A 16,127-nucleotide genomic window follows, 5' to 3' on the forward strand; every position below is an offset into this window, starting at 1 on the left:
CTAGTGGATGACGCGGCGTTATTAGCTAAGCGGAGAAAGAAGGTATAAAAATCAAAACATTATCTTGACGGATTAGGTGAAAAATTATTTTTTTTAATCTGGGGGGGGGGGGGAATTGATAAAACGTTTCTATAGCCATCGACAGTTTTAGTTATTATAATTGTTACGTAATATCTGATATCTCATCTGGTTCTTTATTTTGACATCGTTATACATTCGATCACACAACTACTTAATTAGTTTATCTATTGTGATTTAAAATGTGTTTTAATTAGTTTAGTCTTCTTATACACTACCTATTTCAATTATGTGCTTATCATTAGCTCTATATTACGAATTGTACTGTAATTTACCCATGAACGTATTGCGTTAAATAAATAAATAGTAGTTACTATAGTGTATGTTATTCTTTGGAGTGTGATCGCGATACAATCTGTAGTCGACACAACTCATATTAGTATTGACATGGTGTATCTACTTTATAATACAAAACCAAACCCAACCTAACCTAACCTACGAAGAGAAAATCAATCAACAGTGAGAGGAAATACAAAAACATTGGAAAACTTAATCTATTCGAGGAGATTTGTTGTAGATATAGTGTTTTCAAAAATAAAAATTAAAACCCAACAACTCGTTATGAATTATTATCGTTTTCCATAAAAAAAAAACAATATTATTTATCATTATTCTACACGTCTCGTAAACATAATAATTATAAGCAACTGTAATTGGTAGCTGTACACGTTTTGTTTTGGCGCAATAAATCAAAACGCATTTGGTATGATAATATATTATAGCACCCTACACCCATTTCGTGATTAACGGTAACACGATAAATTTGTAAGAAAAAAATTTTTTGAAAATCACGTAACTTGGAGACCAACCAATCGAACGCGCGTCTATAGGTAATAATATTACTCGGCCGTTTGTATTATTTGTGTGCATAAACCACACAACGCTTATAAATGAGTTTAATATTAAATAAGTATGTCCGTTTTTTTTCAGTAGTAGGTACTTACAGAACGCAGTTAATATATTTGTTGTATCTTTTAGTTTGAATTTTCTCGTGTTGATGATGAACGTCAAATTATCTGCCTCGTGTCATTTCAGTGATATAATAGGTTAGGTCAAGTAGGTTAGGTACCTATCTATATCTAATAATTTGGACAGAATCTAGAAGAATCCCCTTAGTGATTTATATTTTTCTGCTGGTCAAGTCTTGGCTCATAGTAGCATCCCTCATAAGTTTGTTATGCCGATGCCGTGAAATTTTAGAGTTTGCTTAAACAAATATTACAATCATTTAAAATTTTAAATACATGATAACGTGTACAAATTTAATATTTGTTTGTCAATTTAAAACATTTAAAATATTTTAATCATAATATTAAAGTAAACGTCACTAATGACGCAATATCAATGTTCTTGAAAATAATCTTATTTTATTAAAATATATCATCATTGATATATTCCACAATTTCATATTTTCATATTTCATGATATTTCCAATCGCCTGTAGTAACTATATTTATTGTCTGGTGACTGATAAGTGAGCTATTTCAGTCGCAACCGACGCGTGTGGTACGAGCCGTAGACGGAGGCAGCATTTCCGGCAAACATTGAAATTACCTTCTCACAATCACTATTGTTTTTGTCAAGCCTGATAATTCTATTAGTAATGGACTAATCATTTAAGGTAACCAACCTACCGGCTAATATTTGATATGATAGACAATACTTATCGACACTTTGGCGTATATTATATAATATCTATAATAAACCAATTTTAACAGTTCATTTTCTGCTGACCAGGCAGAAACAAATGTTTAGTATCGGAAAGAGAGACGATTTCCCAACGCTTCAACCGGTAAAGAAAATTGCAATTTCAGTGCAGACGTGACAAAAAAAAAAAAATTAATTATAACAATAAGTGATTGTTAATTCTGTGGAGAGACCCACATTGTCCTACACCACGTGATCAACACGACCTCTGTTTGAAACCGCGACTCTACGGGTTAGGCACATTAAATTTGGATGACTTGTAATAGAGCAGATGAGCTAAGGCCCTTGGAATGCCTCGGTGGGTAGTGTCGTCAGTCTTGAACATGATATAATAATATAATACCACTGCAGAGTGGCGGGAAGCGCGCGGCCTCGCGGGAGACCGTCCCTGCTAGCGCACGTGGAATAATGCAATATTTATGCGAGTTCCACACATTTTCCAAATGAAAACGAAAGCTCTTGCGCGAATGGAAGTGATTTTTTTCGATTAGTCTCACCCCTCGACCCCGCCCGGACCAGACTGCTTTACCAGTACCCCGGAACGACCGACAAACGCTATGAATAAGTTACAACCGTTTGTCGTACACAGGAGCAGAAGGAGCAGCAGTTGTAGTAGTACATTTCCCTAGCGGGACCAGACTTTATTGCATTAAATTCGCAGTGCATATATGAGGTAGGCAGCTGGTATATACACGGAATTTAGTGTGCGCGGGCCCAGCAGCTCTTTTCCCCACTCCGTCATAGCCAATTCAATTTGTAGAGCCGATTGGCAGACAACTAACCTGCAACGGTGTCGCTCCGATAATCCATTTACGGCCTGTGGAGGGAGCTCGCTCACCCTCTGGTTAGGTCCCACACTGCACTAGTGGCCGCTGTAAATTGCTATTTGACGGTCTTACGAATACCGTCGTACCGTATATATGATGGGTTTTGTTCGTTTAGCCACTGCACTCGTGGACCCTCGAGGAATTTATCGTATCGAAAGCGTATCACGTGATGCTCGTCTGCACAGAACTACAGTGGTCTAAAGAACGATTATAATATGGTTGAGGGTTGGGAGTTGAATACGAAATTAGCTCTGAAACCGATTTTTATGACAAACGAAAACTGTCAATTTAGTATAATATAGGTATAGTGTAGGTATATACGACTATCTTACTCGACGACCGATGTGTTTAAAAATTGTAGTATGATATTGCGACCTATATGCGTATATTTGTCAATTGGTCTGAATAATTAATTATTTTTGAGAACAACTCTAAGTATAAAAAAACAAAGTTTTCATTTATACGATAATAATGGTAGAAAACGACTAAATGTAGATGGGGTAAAGTATATGACATTATATATTTTTATATATTGTGTCACAATACAAAAATATAGCATAAGTTGCTAGAATAAATTCGAGTACTCATTGTCAAGACGAATCATCCTATCAAATTATTTTTTTATTATAATTAATCGAAATAAATAATATTATTATTAACTGCGACCTGTATAATGTAAAATATTATAACCAGCTATTTCCCGTGGTTTCACGCACATATCAGAAGTTGTATTATGATAAGTGATGATGTGTACGATATCTCCTACTGACATAATTTTTTATTTATCTGTCCTTCAGTTTCATTATTCAGTGCCAAAGTTGTGTTAAGGAACCAAATTTCAAGTAAACTTTATCATAAAAATATTATTTCCACACAAACTTTACCACAGCCTTCTAAACCCTTGGTGGTTACATTTCTAAAATATCCATATTAAATTTTGCCTATTCATTATAAAACCATCACAGTCTCTACAATTAATTTCTATTTAGTTAACTTACTATCAAACACGTTGATTGGTTAATTAGTTTCAAACCCTCTTAAGTGTTGAATTATTCTTTAAAAAAAGTTGCCTATGTCCTTTCCCGGGGTTCAAGTCTCAATAATCCATACATATACAAAATTTTATTAAAATCGGTCCAGCAGCTTAGTATTAAAAACGTAGACACAGTACACAGACGGAGTTATTATCGCATTTAAAATATTAATATGCATTTACACAAAAAAATTATGCATACAAAGTGTAAAATGTCATCACTTTGGCAAGACAACCATCATGACTTGATATTTAGAATTGATAAAATTAAACTACAATTTTTATTATTTTAAACTTCATAAAATCGTTGCATACCGATGCATAATAGTTATCATATTATCATAGTTTTAACACTTTACATTTCATATTTATAAGTAAAATAACAAGTCACCTTTGTTTAAGAATACCTATTATAGTGAACCTTCACTTAAAAAAAAAAATACTTGTATAAAGTTTCATGCGTCTTTTGTCGGCTATATTGAGATTAAAATGTCAACGACTTCTTCACAAATTATTTCTGTAGGCCTGTTTTTGTTATATAAACATGGTGAAGCCCGTCCAATTATGTTTCTTGACCACTCCGTAACTTTGTCTTTATGACTGAAGGTTCGAAAGGCTTCTTTCACTGGAGCAATGTATACTATTCTTAGTTCTTACCGGTATTGAAAAAATAATTGTAATGCTATTAAAACATTAAAAAATATAGAAATGAATGTCTACCAAAATTTTAAAAATAATAGAAAGTCTTCGTAGTCTTATATAAAAAATTAAGTACATTAAAAAAATTACAGTAACAGCCTATGATTATTACGTCGGTTAAAAATCTTAAAAAATTTTATACTCGTAGTGGTTTTACTGATAGTGTTTTTTATTATTCTTAATATACCTCATTCATTTGAAGATAATCTTTGACGATCGACTAAAAACAGGTATAATAACAAGAGGTTTTTTTTAGAGTATGCAAACAGAGTATTATGCAGTGACGAGAAAAATGTAATAATATTATAACAATGTAGATACCTGCTGCCACAAGGTCGAGGGAAAAATTATGTCACGTATTACAATACAAATGCCAAGTGGGTACACGACGTGACGCCAATAAATTTAACTTTTCCTAGTTAAAGTTAGTCAACAAAGTCAACGATGAAACGCTGGCAGCGAATGATGATGATATTCGTTGGATTGCAATATCGGTAGGTACTTGGGATAGAATCGTAATCCGCGGACAGCATTTATAATTATATTAGATTGTATATTATAATTTAAACAATACTCTTTGCTGGCTTTAAAACGTTTTGATAACCGTACAAGTACGATTTTGGTACAAGAATAGACAATATTATATAATTTAACCTCCCCCTACCACCACACAAAAACTCACACACACACACACACACACACACACACACACACGCTAATGGCTTTTGACTTGACGAGTCGAATTTGTCGCAATTTTTTTTAAATATTTTGGATATAATATTGTAATAATTGTGTATGCCTGACTTAAATGTTAAATTACTCCAGCAAATTGGTGAAAATTGGGATGAACGCCACAGAAACACCACTTATTATGACTTACTAGCTAAAACAAGTTTTTATCATTTATTGTATTTTCATAATATATTTTCTTGAGATTTATATATTCAAATAACATTAATAAAGAATTAATTAATTATATGATTACTATAATTTATAAATATTTATTATTGTGCATTGTTATTTATTATTATTATCATCATTATCACAGAACCAAAGAGTTTAACATTTAAAACCAAAAGTAAATGATAAGATTCTGCTATTTTTCTGAATAAATATCTATCATCAATCGATGATGAATTAGTTATTTAAATAGTGAGGTATTTATTATTTCGAAAAAATATTTATGTATACATAATACATACTTCGCTTTTGAGTGTTTATCCATATAACCTATATATAGGTACTTGCGGTTCTTAAAAGTCTAAGTCGATTGTTATAGTTCATGCAAGTTGACCATAATAAAATGTACTATGCTAATTTTAAGGGTTATATTGAACCCATCCCTTATCCTACTAATAAAGGGATGTAAACATAAATCTAAAATTAATTGACTTTAATAAATAATTCTTGATTAATAATGATGTTAACAACCCATTTTACTATTTTATCGTTTGTATTTTGAAATCGTTTAAATTAAATCGTTCATTTTAGGAAAATTAAAGAGACAGTTGATTATAAATTAATTGGGTTTTTTTTACCTTGTTAAACTTGTTGTATGACGTTATTTACTTAATTTTTTGTACTTCAAGTCTTTAATTAAATTTGTATAATCTTAAAAACGTGAATCGTGTTTTAATAATACATAACTAACGACATCAGTTATAAATTATAATCTTATGAAAATAATGCATCTCTTATATTTTGTTTTTGACGAGATATTATCACAGCCTTCCATTTATCTTCCTTCAAATATGATATGCTCTGCAACATATTTCTCATAAGTCATAATATTCTAGTCTTCAATTTTGTTAAAATAATTCCTAAAATCCATCCAAGGACTTAACCCGATATAATTGTTTGTGCTTATAAATATAAAATATGAAACAATAAGATGATACAATAATATAAAATAATAAGCAAAATAGATAAATAAATTATAAAATACATGATATTTTCAATTAAATATTTTTATATTGATATTGTATTGACTTAATGAATAAAATATTTAGTTAAGAATCACATAAACAACTTTGAAGTGAATACAACTAAAAATAAAATAATACAAAGAAAATTATATAATATAAATGATACTCAATCACTCTCATATTACTCCCGAAAAAAATGATTACAAGTAGGTGTATAACTAATAAATACAAACACACGTCGATTTAGGTTCATACCGTTACGTAAAGTCTGGTCCTAATCGTAATAGATCCTTTGCTCGGAATCTGATAAAAATATACAATTCAATTAATTTTTTAGATTTTGCTTTAAACATTGTTTTTGTTTGGAAAAACGCCTTTATTATAAAAACATTAAAATATTTCATGCCATACCGGTGGACTTGATAAAGTCTGCGTTAAGGCGACACACCTAGCAGCTATATTTTCTTAATTTGTTTTTTTAACGGTTCTTTACAATCGCGTGTAATTATGTCTCGTGGAACTATAATAACTGCGCTGTGTATTTAAAGTGTCAGGTCTCTAATTTTGAACAAATAAACGTCCCCGGGGTGAAACGAGCGGATCAGCCAAACACAATTGCTGATTGCTTTTGCGTTTCACTAATTATTGTTATTTCTGGAATACGCCATTACTGATTATATTCCTTTGTGCAGTCGCATTTTACGGGTGTACATTTAACAAGTTCCGCGGCAAATAATAATATGAAATTCTAATGACGTTAAGAGCGCAATCGGACATTATATCATTAATTATTCGATATGGCACGCTCCGTAATTGAGCCACGATATTAAATCCGGTGAAGTAAATACGTTTTTTTACGACCCTCACGCACCCTACCCCGCAGCCAGCTGACAAAGGTCAAAAAAGTGCACCGGCTTTATTACACACACAATACGCCCTAAAAATATAGTATAACGACTTTATGTTTCTTCTTGTCATTATGTTTATGAGACCACGGCGGACCTAAAAGCTTTTTTGTGTGCACCCACAGGATTTGATATAATTTTATGGAGTTTTGGTGTCTAGACCGGTGCTCAGGTTTCTAAATGCTAAACGCTAATAAACAAAGTGCGCCCTTAGATAGGCACAGGTATTATAACAGTTATCTAAATGATTTGTGCCCTTGGCAAATGCACTTACACTGTTGTGTGAAATTTAAGAATAGGTCAAATAATTATATTAGAAACGAACGTATATAGGTAGTAGGTACGATGTAATAAAAATATACCGACATAACCGAAAGACGGCTATGTGTACCAATGACCATTTTTGAGCGTACTCGTAAGTAACGGGGTGCTTTTACTTTGATATTAGAAATACTTTCAAACACAATCCGCGATAACACCGAAACGAATGATTATAATGATAGAAATCGGCGAAACGACGTTTTAAATTATATTGCAGGCAAGCAGTAATATAATGCCGTGTCTGTAATACTCCAACAGTTATTCAATCAACCTATTTTGATGACCCCAAAGTTAAGTTTTATTTTTTATGTTGCCATCTGCTAAATCATAGGTCATCCCTACTCTGAAAATCATTTCAAATCGTTTTAATTGAAAGTAATAATATGTACATTGTATGCCTAGCTGGTATACCATCACACCGGTTGAGTACTTTTTACGTGTACAACTCGAGTACAACTCTTGTACAAATGAGACACAGAAATAACTTTTGATCGCTAACATTCGTTTATTTTGAAACTTTGCGTTGGAATGTTGTTATCACACTCGAAGGCCGCTGGAACAAAAGAGTAGGCATTACGTCGTCGTTATTCGTGTGCAATATTATTTTCGCGTCTCGACAAACAATACGCGGATGCTTCGTATCTTCAACGTCGAGTTTACTTATTATGTCGTAAAGTGTTAAGTATAAGGTATATACGTGATATCATCCATCCGAGTTTATGGATAATATATATTTTATAACTCATATAAATAATGTATTAAATCGAATAATACACCGAAAATCACTAGCTAGTATGAGTCTTTTTATGTGATTTTTTTTACTGTCTTGATTCGAAGTCGATATCGTCGAATTATCGTAAGTGGTTATTTATTATTGTGCATGAAATAATAATACATAATATGTATTTGTTTTATTATAATGTACCTAATGATTACAGTATGTGGTGTTATGGCGTTCGATCGCCATCATACCACTACATGACGACATAATTATATTGAATTTATCTCCTCTGAAAGATTTTAGTGCCGGAAAAACACTTAATTAATAATAAGTTTCTTTCTACGTACATCTGCAAAATTAAAAAATTAAAACTTTCTGTCAGTGATATTATTTAATTTAAATTATAATATTCTAATTGTTTGAAATAATTTGTCAATTGTAAGGTAATTTGAATCATTATTACTTATAGTTTATGTTTATGTTATAAGCTTATCGAGGTTCAGTGTGATAACTTAAAATTGTATATGTACATAAATTGCATTAGAACCATATTTTATAATTAAATGATAGAACTAAAGTTTTTGTATTTTCACTGTTCGCTTTCATATTATGACGTTGCCAATAATACAATTGTCTGTTAAATAAATAATACGAATGAGATTAAAAATATTTTCGGCTTGTTAAAATGTTATTTTGATTATTCTACATAAAGATAAAATTAAAAATAAAATTTACAATACAAAAAATCTTAACAAGATTTATAATACAAAAAATGAAATATAGGTATATAATGTAATACTCTTTTGACATTACACGTTCGGTTTAACACGTTTTCTGATGTCTTTACAGAACGTACTAAATGTTTCAACTAACCTAGATTCAAAGCCATAAATAGTGTACCTATTTATGTTAATTTAATGCAATCCAGTTTAATTTGATTTCGACCCGGAAGATTAAACAATAATTTTGTTTGACGTAATTACAAAATATTTGCAAAACTGCAGTTCAAATGTTATGCTCAAAATACAGTTGTGGTAGTCATGATTACATTTAAAAATAGTTTTGAATTTTCACGAACATTAAGGTTGAAACAGATAATTACCGTCAAAACGATTATACAGACGTAATCAAATTGTTATTTTTATTATTTTTAATTTATTCGTTGAAGAAAATGTTTAAGAATTCAATATTAATATTGCATTACTTTATGGTTTATCTTAATAAACCACAGTAGCTAAATTTTATAATTTAATGTTTAGTTTTAGTAGACACTATACGACCAGCTACTAAAAAACAAACTATTAAAATGTAATATGTTTAATTACACTTACAATGTGTTGAGACTTATCTAGATACCAAATTACTCATCCATGAACTTGACAATATAACTATTGTAGAATTGTGTCAATGTTATCCAATGATTATTATTGGCAACCAATTTTCTTGTCTAGATAAATATAATTTAAATCGCAATTTATTAATTTCTCATGAACTTTAATAATTTTTTTTATTTACATTTTCCTTTCATTTTTCCCATCTAATCAGTTTGGGAATACCTATTTTCTACAAACGAATTGTGTATATTTAGGTACATAATTTAGTGACTTATTTGATTTTATAGATAAACGCGTGTATACCATAAGAAAAATTATTGAAAAGTGTTATATTAGCTGGAAAATCACATCCAATTTGAGTTTTATTAGTCCTTCGTTATTCCAAGAATAATGATCTAACTTGCACCTTGCAGTCGGCAGCTTACTACAATTTTTATTTTTTATTTAATTTTGAAGCGCATGCACCTAACCTACCTATCATAAAAAAGGATTACTGAAACCCAGGGACTTGAAGTTTGAAAAATATAAAAATCTATAATTTCTTATTGTTTTATATGATTTATATCCATGGTTTAAATATAATCCATCCATGCAGTCGATCAGATTACTGTTTAAACCAATAGTCACGTTACCGAGGCTTTTTCTTTATTAATAGAAAAAAAGAAGATTGTTGTTATTTCTATGGACAATTTCTAAATCCAGATGATTTGATAATTACCAATCCAGTATCCCCCGAATAGTTATTAATAAATAAAAGGGGCATTCGATTATTATAGCTGATAATTTGCCTGGTGAGTTAGACAACTACTTTAGCGCAGAAGAAGTTTCAAATAATTAAATAGTTTCAAAAACCTAACCAACTTGTTCAAATCTATTTATTGAGTAAAAGGGAAATACTATATGTCTATATTGTGTGGCTAGGGCAAGTAGTAAGGTATTTCTGCCTAAGTCTTATTACTTTTAACTACTGAAAGTATCAACTAGATCCAATTTTTTATCACAGAGAGCACCCTCAAAGTTAAAAATCGAATTATTTTTACTGCTCCAAAAAGTGTATTGACAGGTAAAATAATAATTATAAAAACAAGCATCATTGTAAAACTAATAAACTAATAATATATACGTCACTCTGCTCAGTATCTAAAGTAATGGTTAAGACACAATAGTATTTTATATAAAAATGTAACGAATAAATGTAAATCTAGTTCGAATACATTAAAATGTGTTTTCAGCGAGACAAAAAATTTACATATTTCATTGGATTCGAACGTGTTAAAAAGAGAGGGACATTTGCGGTTTTAGTCGATCAAATAAGCGCAACTAAATGCATATAAAAAAATATTGTACATAAGCTCGAGTGCTTTTATATTAATGGTTTTTCAAAAATATGTCAGTCACAATATTGGCGAAAAAAATACATGTAAATGCGTTTCAGATTTGTTTTTGAAAACAATTTGTACGAAAGCAGCCGTATCGGGAGAATAAAAATATTTGTTTCGGACGGGTATTTCGTCGCGCTTCAATGTATAATAATATAACGTTTTAGTTGGATGCGTGCGGCGATATTTACGTGGGGAGAAAACTTCACCCTCACAAAACGATATTTTGACACAAGAAACAACCATAGTAAAACCGACCTTTGACGTGACGTCGTGTGTATAATATTTAAATATTTTGTAATATAATATTCGAAACGGATTCACTCCGAGCATCATATATTATACAGGGTGATTCAGGGGTGGTTTTTGACAAATCCCGAGGGGGGTTTTATCTACATTCACATCTCAATTTTACAGGTGCCTGATAAATAATATTATGTGCTTTACACTTTATACCTAAATTTGAATTTTTTTTTATTCATAATACATTTTTATATTTTGATTACTAAATAATGACTAAATGATAACTGTTATTTACTACGTATTTACTCATTTACACAGACCAGGGGGGGGGGGTGAGTGACCCCCCCATTAGCCTCCCTAGAATTACCACAGGGATGGTCTGTCAAATGTATAGCCCCCAATTGAATTACTTTAGCAGTACCAACATTAGAATTGTGTATAAATAGGTACATACTAAAGTACACTAATAACAGTAATAACTAATAAGACATCGCATTTTTTATATACTTAAATTTTTATGATATCAAATTAATTTTTTTCGAATAAGAATAACCCTTTTTTGCTGTAAATAGAATTGTTCATTTGAGAAAGTTGTCTGAGTTTACTAGTATAATAGTACCTACCTAACTAATAAATATCAGTCTGAGTTTTAGAAACACCCGAACATCAGTATTATATTTTATATAATTGTATGTAATACAAATGATTTAGGATTATTATCTTTAGCATGAGTGTAATAACTCAGAAAATATACTCTTTAGAATTTCGATTGAAAATATTACGCTTCTTCTTTCTCCCTTTAATTTGAATACACATAAAATTACGTATCTGAAAATAATATTTTCTAAGTATAATTGAAAATTCAAAAATCAAAATTTAAATAAAATATGCATTGTTAAAGAAAACATTGTGAGTTAGTTAGCCTTGTTTGTGGTGATTCACTCTGTACGTTTTATGTATCATATTAAATCGGGCGTAATATTATGTATACTGAGTGCAGTTTCGACCACCGATTTTGACATCGCGGCTGTCGCGAACAGGCTAACTGCAATATTGTTCTCGGAGAAAACACATTTTGAAGTCGTAAGAACGAAAAATAAACTCTCACACTCACCACGCACCGTCTTTGAATAATTCAGACAACGATTATGAAATTATTATTATTATTATTATTATTATTATACACCAGAGATCGTTTCTGTCGAATAATAATAACAATAATATGATAATAATGATTATAGCAGCCGATACTCGCGGCAGGGTAATATATCATTATATTTATGACTCAGACTCGTTCGATTCGAGCTTCTCGCGGTGTACCTCTCTACCCAAATACAATATTATTATTACGTTTTCTGAAGTCGTAATATAAAATATAATATTTTTGTCGAGATAAGTCTTCGTAATCGGATATCCGGTTAATTGCCGGGGTAATTATACGAAACTATATATGTATAATACGTTGCGCTTATTTACAGCTGAGACCGTTTGTTAACTGATCGGCAAACATTTTTAGGAGTGGGTCATGGGGGTGACTTCTGTGGTTGGTCGGATCGCCGGGGAATGGGGAGAGCGGCTGCTGCGGTCTTAAAAAAACCGGATACAACAGATAAGGAATATTGTTTAAAAAGTGCCGTTTTCCTCGAAATCACGACCTCAATAATAATAATAATAATAATAATAACGAAATCGTGTACGTGCGAGCAGCTCTGAGGGAGTGGCAAGCCGAAGGATGGAACAAATCACTTGGGTTCGGGGCGCGATTTATTTCACTACTGTAATAATATAATATTCAACATATATTATTATTTTTTGTTGTCTCCGAGAGTTTATTTCGGGAATGGGTCACGCGCTCGAACGGTGGCGGCAGTGCAATATACAGAGTGTTTCATCAAGCATAATATTATAATCATCCCCGTTTTTAAATTTAGTGTACAATTTGTGTAAATTCTGATTTTCTGAATTTTTAAATATAAATATTATTAAAAACAATAAAAACCATATTAAGTCCTTGAGATTTTTGTACTACTTAAGAAGGATCCTAAAATCCCTCTTTTTAACTGTATATTATTTAGTGGATTTTTTTGAAAACATTGATGTGTACTCAATTCAAAATTCGAACGAGTAGTTTTATAGATTTTAAAATGCTTGTACTAGAGCCTAGGGATAATAAAACAGAAGTTTGTACCTCCACAGCACAATTCTTATAAGAAGGTAGCACGAAAAATCTCAATAATTTCAAAATCTGAGTCCTTTAAGTAGGTATATTTAAAAATTCCAAAAATCAGATTTTGAATAACTGCGCATTATTGAAGAAGATCATTAAGGTGAGCTCTCTTTGTGAAGCACCCTGTACCTACATGTGTATATACATTATACATATATAACAGCGTAAGACGTTATAACTATATGCACATCATAATGTATTATGTAAAAATATTATAGTAGTCATATATTACTTTGCATATAAACGAATCATACTCCGATGATTGACGATCCGTCGAGTGCACCGAATAGCGATGTCGTTTTGAATTGATTTATAATAATATCACGACAAAAAATAATATAAGATCCTGGTATAACAGTAATATACATAGTTACTGATATAATAATAATGTAAAATACAAAATTGGAAATATCAAGCGGGTATGCTTAAAAAACCAACGACGATGCGCGATGGATCGCCGTCGTTTGTCTCGTCGACGCGAGGGCGTTGGAGCAAAACAACAAAAATAATATTATGCGTTGGAAACTCTGTCCTACATGTGAGTGCATTGCATTGCATTCGTTCGATATTATATTATGATATACGACTCTCCTATTCTTTCGTTACCGCGATAAATTTATTTTGGCCAGACTTTGGGACTATACATAATATTTTCAGTATTCGAGCACGTCTCTAGATAGGTATCCTCCCTGACCAGGACTTCCATATTTTGATTTTGACCCATATTTGAGGGTAATGGCCACTAATGTTCAGTACAATTATTTTAATATAAAATATTTAAAAATTAAAATTATCTTCATAACGTTATCGAATACTGTTAAATATTTATAGAATGACTACTTGATGAAATAAAGGCGAACAATAGGACCTTTTGTCGGAGTCCACAAAGATACATTTGTGTAAACATATTTTTTTTAAATACGTATGCTGTTTTGAAATATTGGACTGTGTGTGACGGAGGAAATGTTTTTGGACTGCAATCATCGTTATATTCGATGTGTATGTTTGGATTTCCTTGTTTGTTTAAATAAAAATAATAATTGCGCAAAGTGCAGCCACCGACGGGATATTGCATATTTGTTTTCAATTAACATTTATACATTTCCAACATTCAACCTTTATTTTGTCAACTTTGATATTAATATTTTTAGCTGAAACTGCAGTTAACGATGAATAATAATAAATAAATAAACAAATTCCAATATTGTTCAATTACAATATTAAATAGTGGAAAATGATCACATTTTGAGATATATATTTTGTAAATCACATAAAAAATCAAAACATGATATTATTACATATTTTAAAATAAATGTTGGGTATTTTTGAGATATTTATAGATAATTGAAATTTTTAACTTTTCTTACCAACCTTATGTTCGATTTATCATAGCATATATTACAACGCTATCACACAACGATATTATGTCGGCGAGCCTTGTCGTTTAAATAGTAAGCCTAATATGTACTAGCTACATAATATTTAATAGGTATACCATCTACTACTTGTGTAAAAGCCCTTAAATAATATCGTATTCGGTCGTCTTCGTACAAACATAATAATATTTTAATATGATGTCGGTGTACACCGTACGGTTATGCGAATAGTATTATACAGTTTAACAAGGCACACACGATAAACCTACAACACATAATAATAATATATATTATTACATAGCACATTACACGTAGGTACCTATAAAATAATCTTGACAGTATTTACCGAACTCGACCGAAATATGTTAAAGCTCGTGGTGTTTATTTTGTTTGCTCGCGGGGCTTAGACCTATCGTATTATATGTACCTATATATACGATGCACCTACGTTGTATCGCGAACCCCAGTAAAATTACAAACCGTATAACCTTTAGTTAAGTCTCTTGACAATATCGCGAGGCCGCACTGCGAAACGACCCTCCGTGGTGAGTGGGTAGTGAGGGGTGGGATATTACACATTATTATATCCGTTGTTTTATATAATATGGCGTTTGCGAAAGGCCGTGGCGAAAATGTCAGTCGGCGTATAATAATACCTAATATTATATTATTTTAATATGATAACAAGCCCGCGGAAAGGTTTCTTTTATTTTTTTGTTTGTTGTCGCCGTCGGAATTAAGCCCCTCCCGCCAAAACATATCGTAATATTAATATCGTAACAATAATAGTATATAAAGTTAAGTATCACATGGACCAGCGACGCTAATTTATTAAGCCCACCCCTAATTGCCAGGGCTGCTTTTCCCCTACCGTGTTCGTATGTGTATTGTAGGTGCAGCAGTATCTCTTACTCCCCAACCACCCACGGACCCTCGTCAAAAATAATAATAATTTAAGAGGATGCCCAGCGCACTGTTTGCTTATTCTCTCTTTGGCGCAATACGGACAAAACGCATCCACATGATTTTTGTAATGTTTTTGTGTAATCTTAGAGTAAAATTACAGTCATTACAAATATTATCGTGAATAATATATTTGAAGGTATTATATGACGCGTCGATGTTTAAATACTGTCTCAAATCAATTTAATATACATTTAAATTTATAAAAATATTTGTTTTATGTATCTAAAGTTAAATAATAATAGAATATAAAACCGATATATTGTATCAAACTCTGTATAAAAAAATGAGCCTCAATAATTTTTGCAACAAGTGATTTTGCTTTGAAAGATTACTAACTCCGAAAATCTTAAAAACGATTTTATGGAATTGCGGTGTACCTATACTAT

At 31.3% G+C, this 16,127-nt stretch overlaps 1 protein-coding gene across 2 annotated transcripts in view; it reads left to right on the top strand.

Moving 5' to 3' along the window:
• Positions 1-16,127, top strand: part of LOC111034228 (heterogeneous nuclear ribonucleoprotein C-like 3) — a 122,641-nt gene that overhangs the window by 19,887 nt on the left and 86,627 nt on the right. Inside the window, exon 1 of one of the 2 annotated variants that reach the window (XM_022315348.1) lies at positions 7,960-8,351. The exons of the other annotated variant lie outside the window; for it this stretch is intronic. The gene's annotated coding sequence lies outside the window, so the exon portion shown is untranslated. Of the gene's footprint in view, positions 1-7,959; positions 8,352-16,127 lie in introns of those variants that run through there. 2 annotated transcript variants of the gene reach the window in all.

This window comes from Myzus persicae, unplaced genomic scaffold (genome assembly GCF_001856785.1).
Source record: "Myzus persicae strain clone G006 unplaced genomic scaffold, MPER_G0061.0, whole genome shotgun sequence".
In the NCBI taxonomy this organism is placed as follows: Eukaryota; Metazoa; Arthropoda; class Insecta; order Hemiptera; family Aphididae; genus Myzus; species Myzus persicae.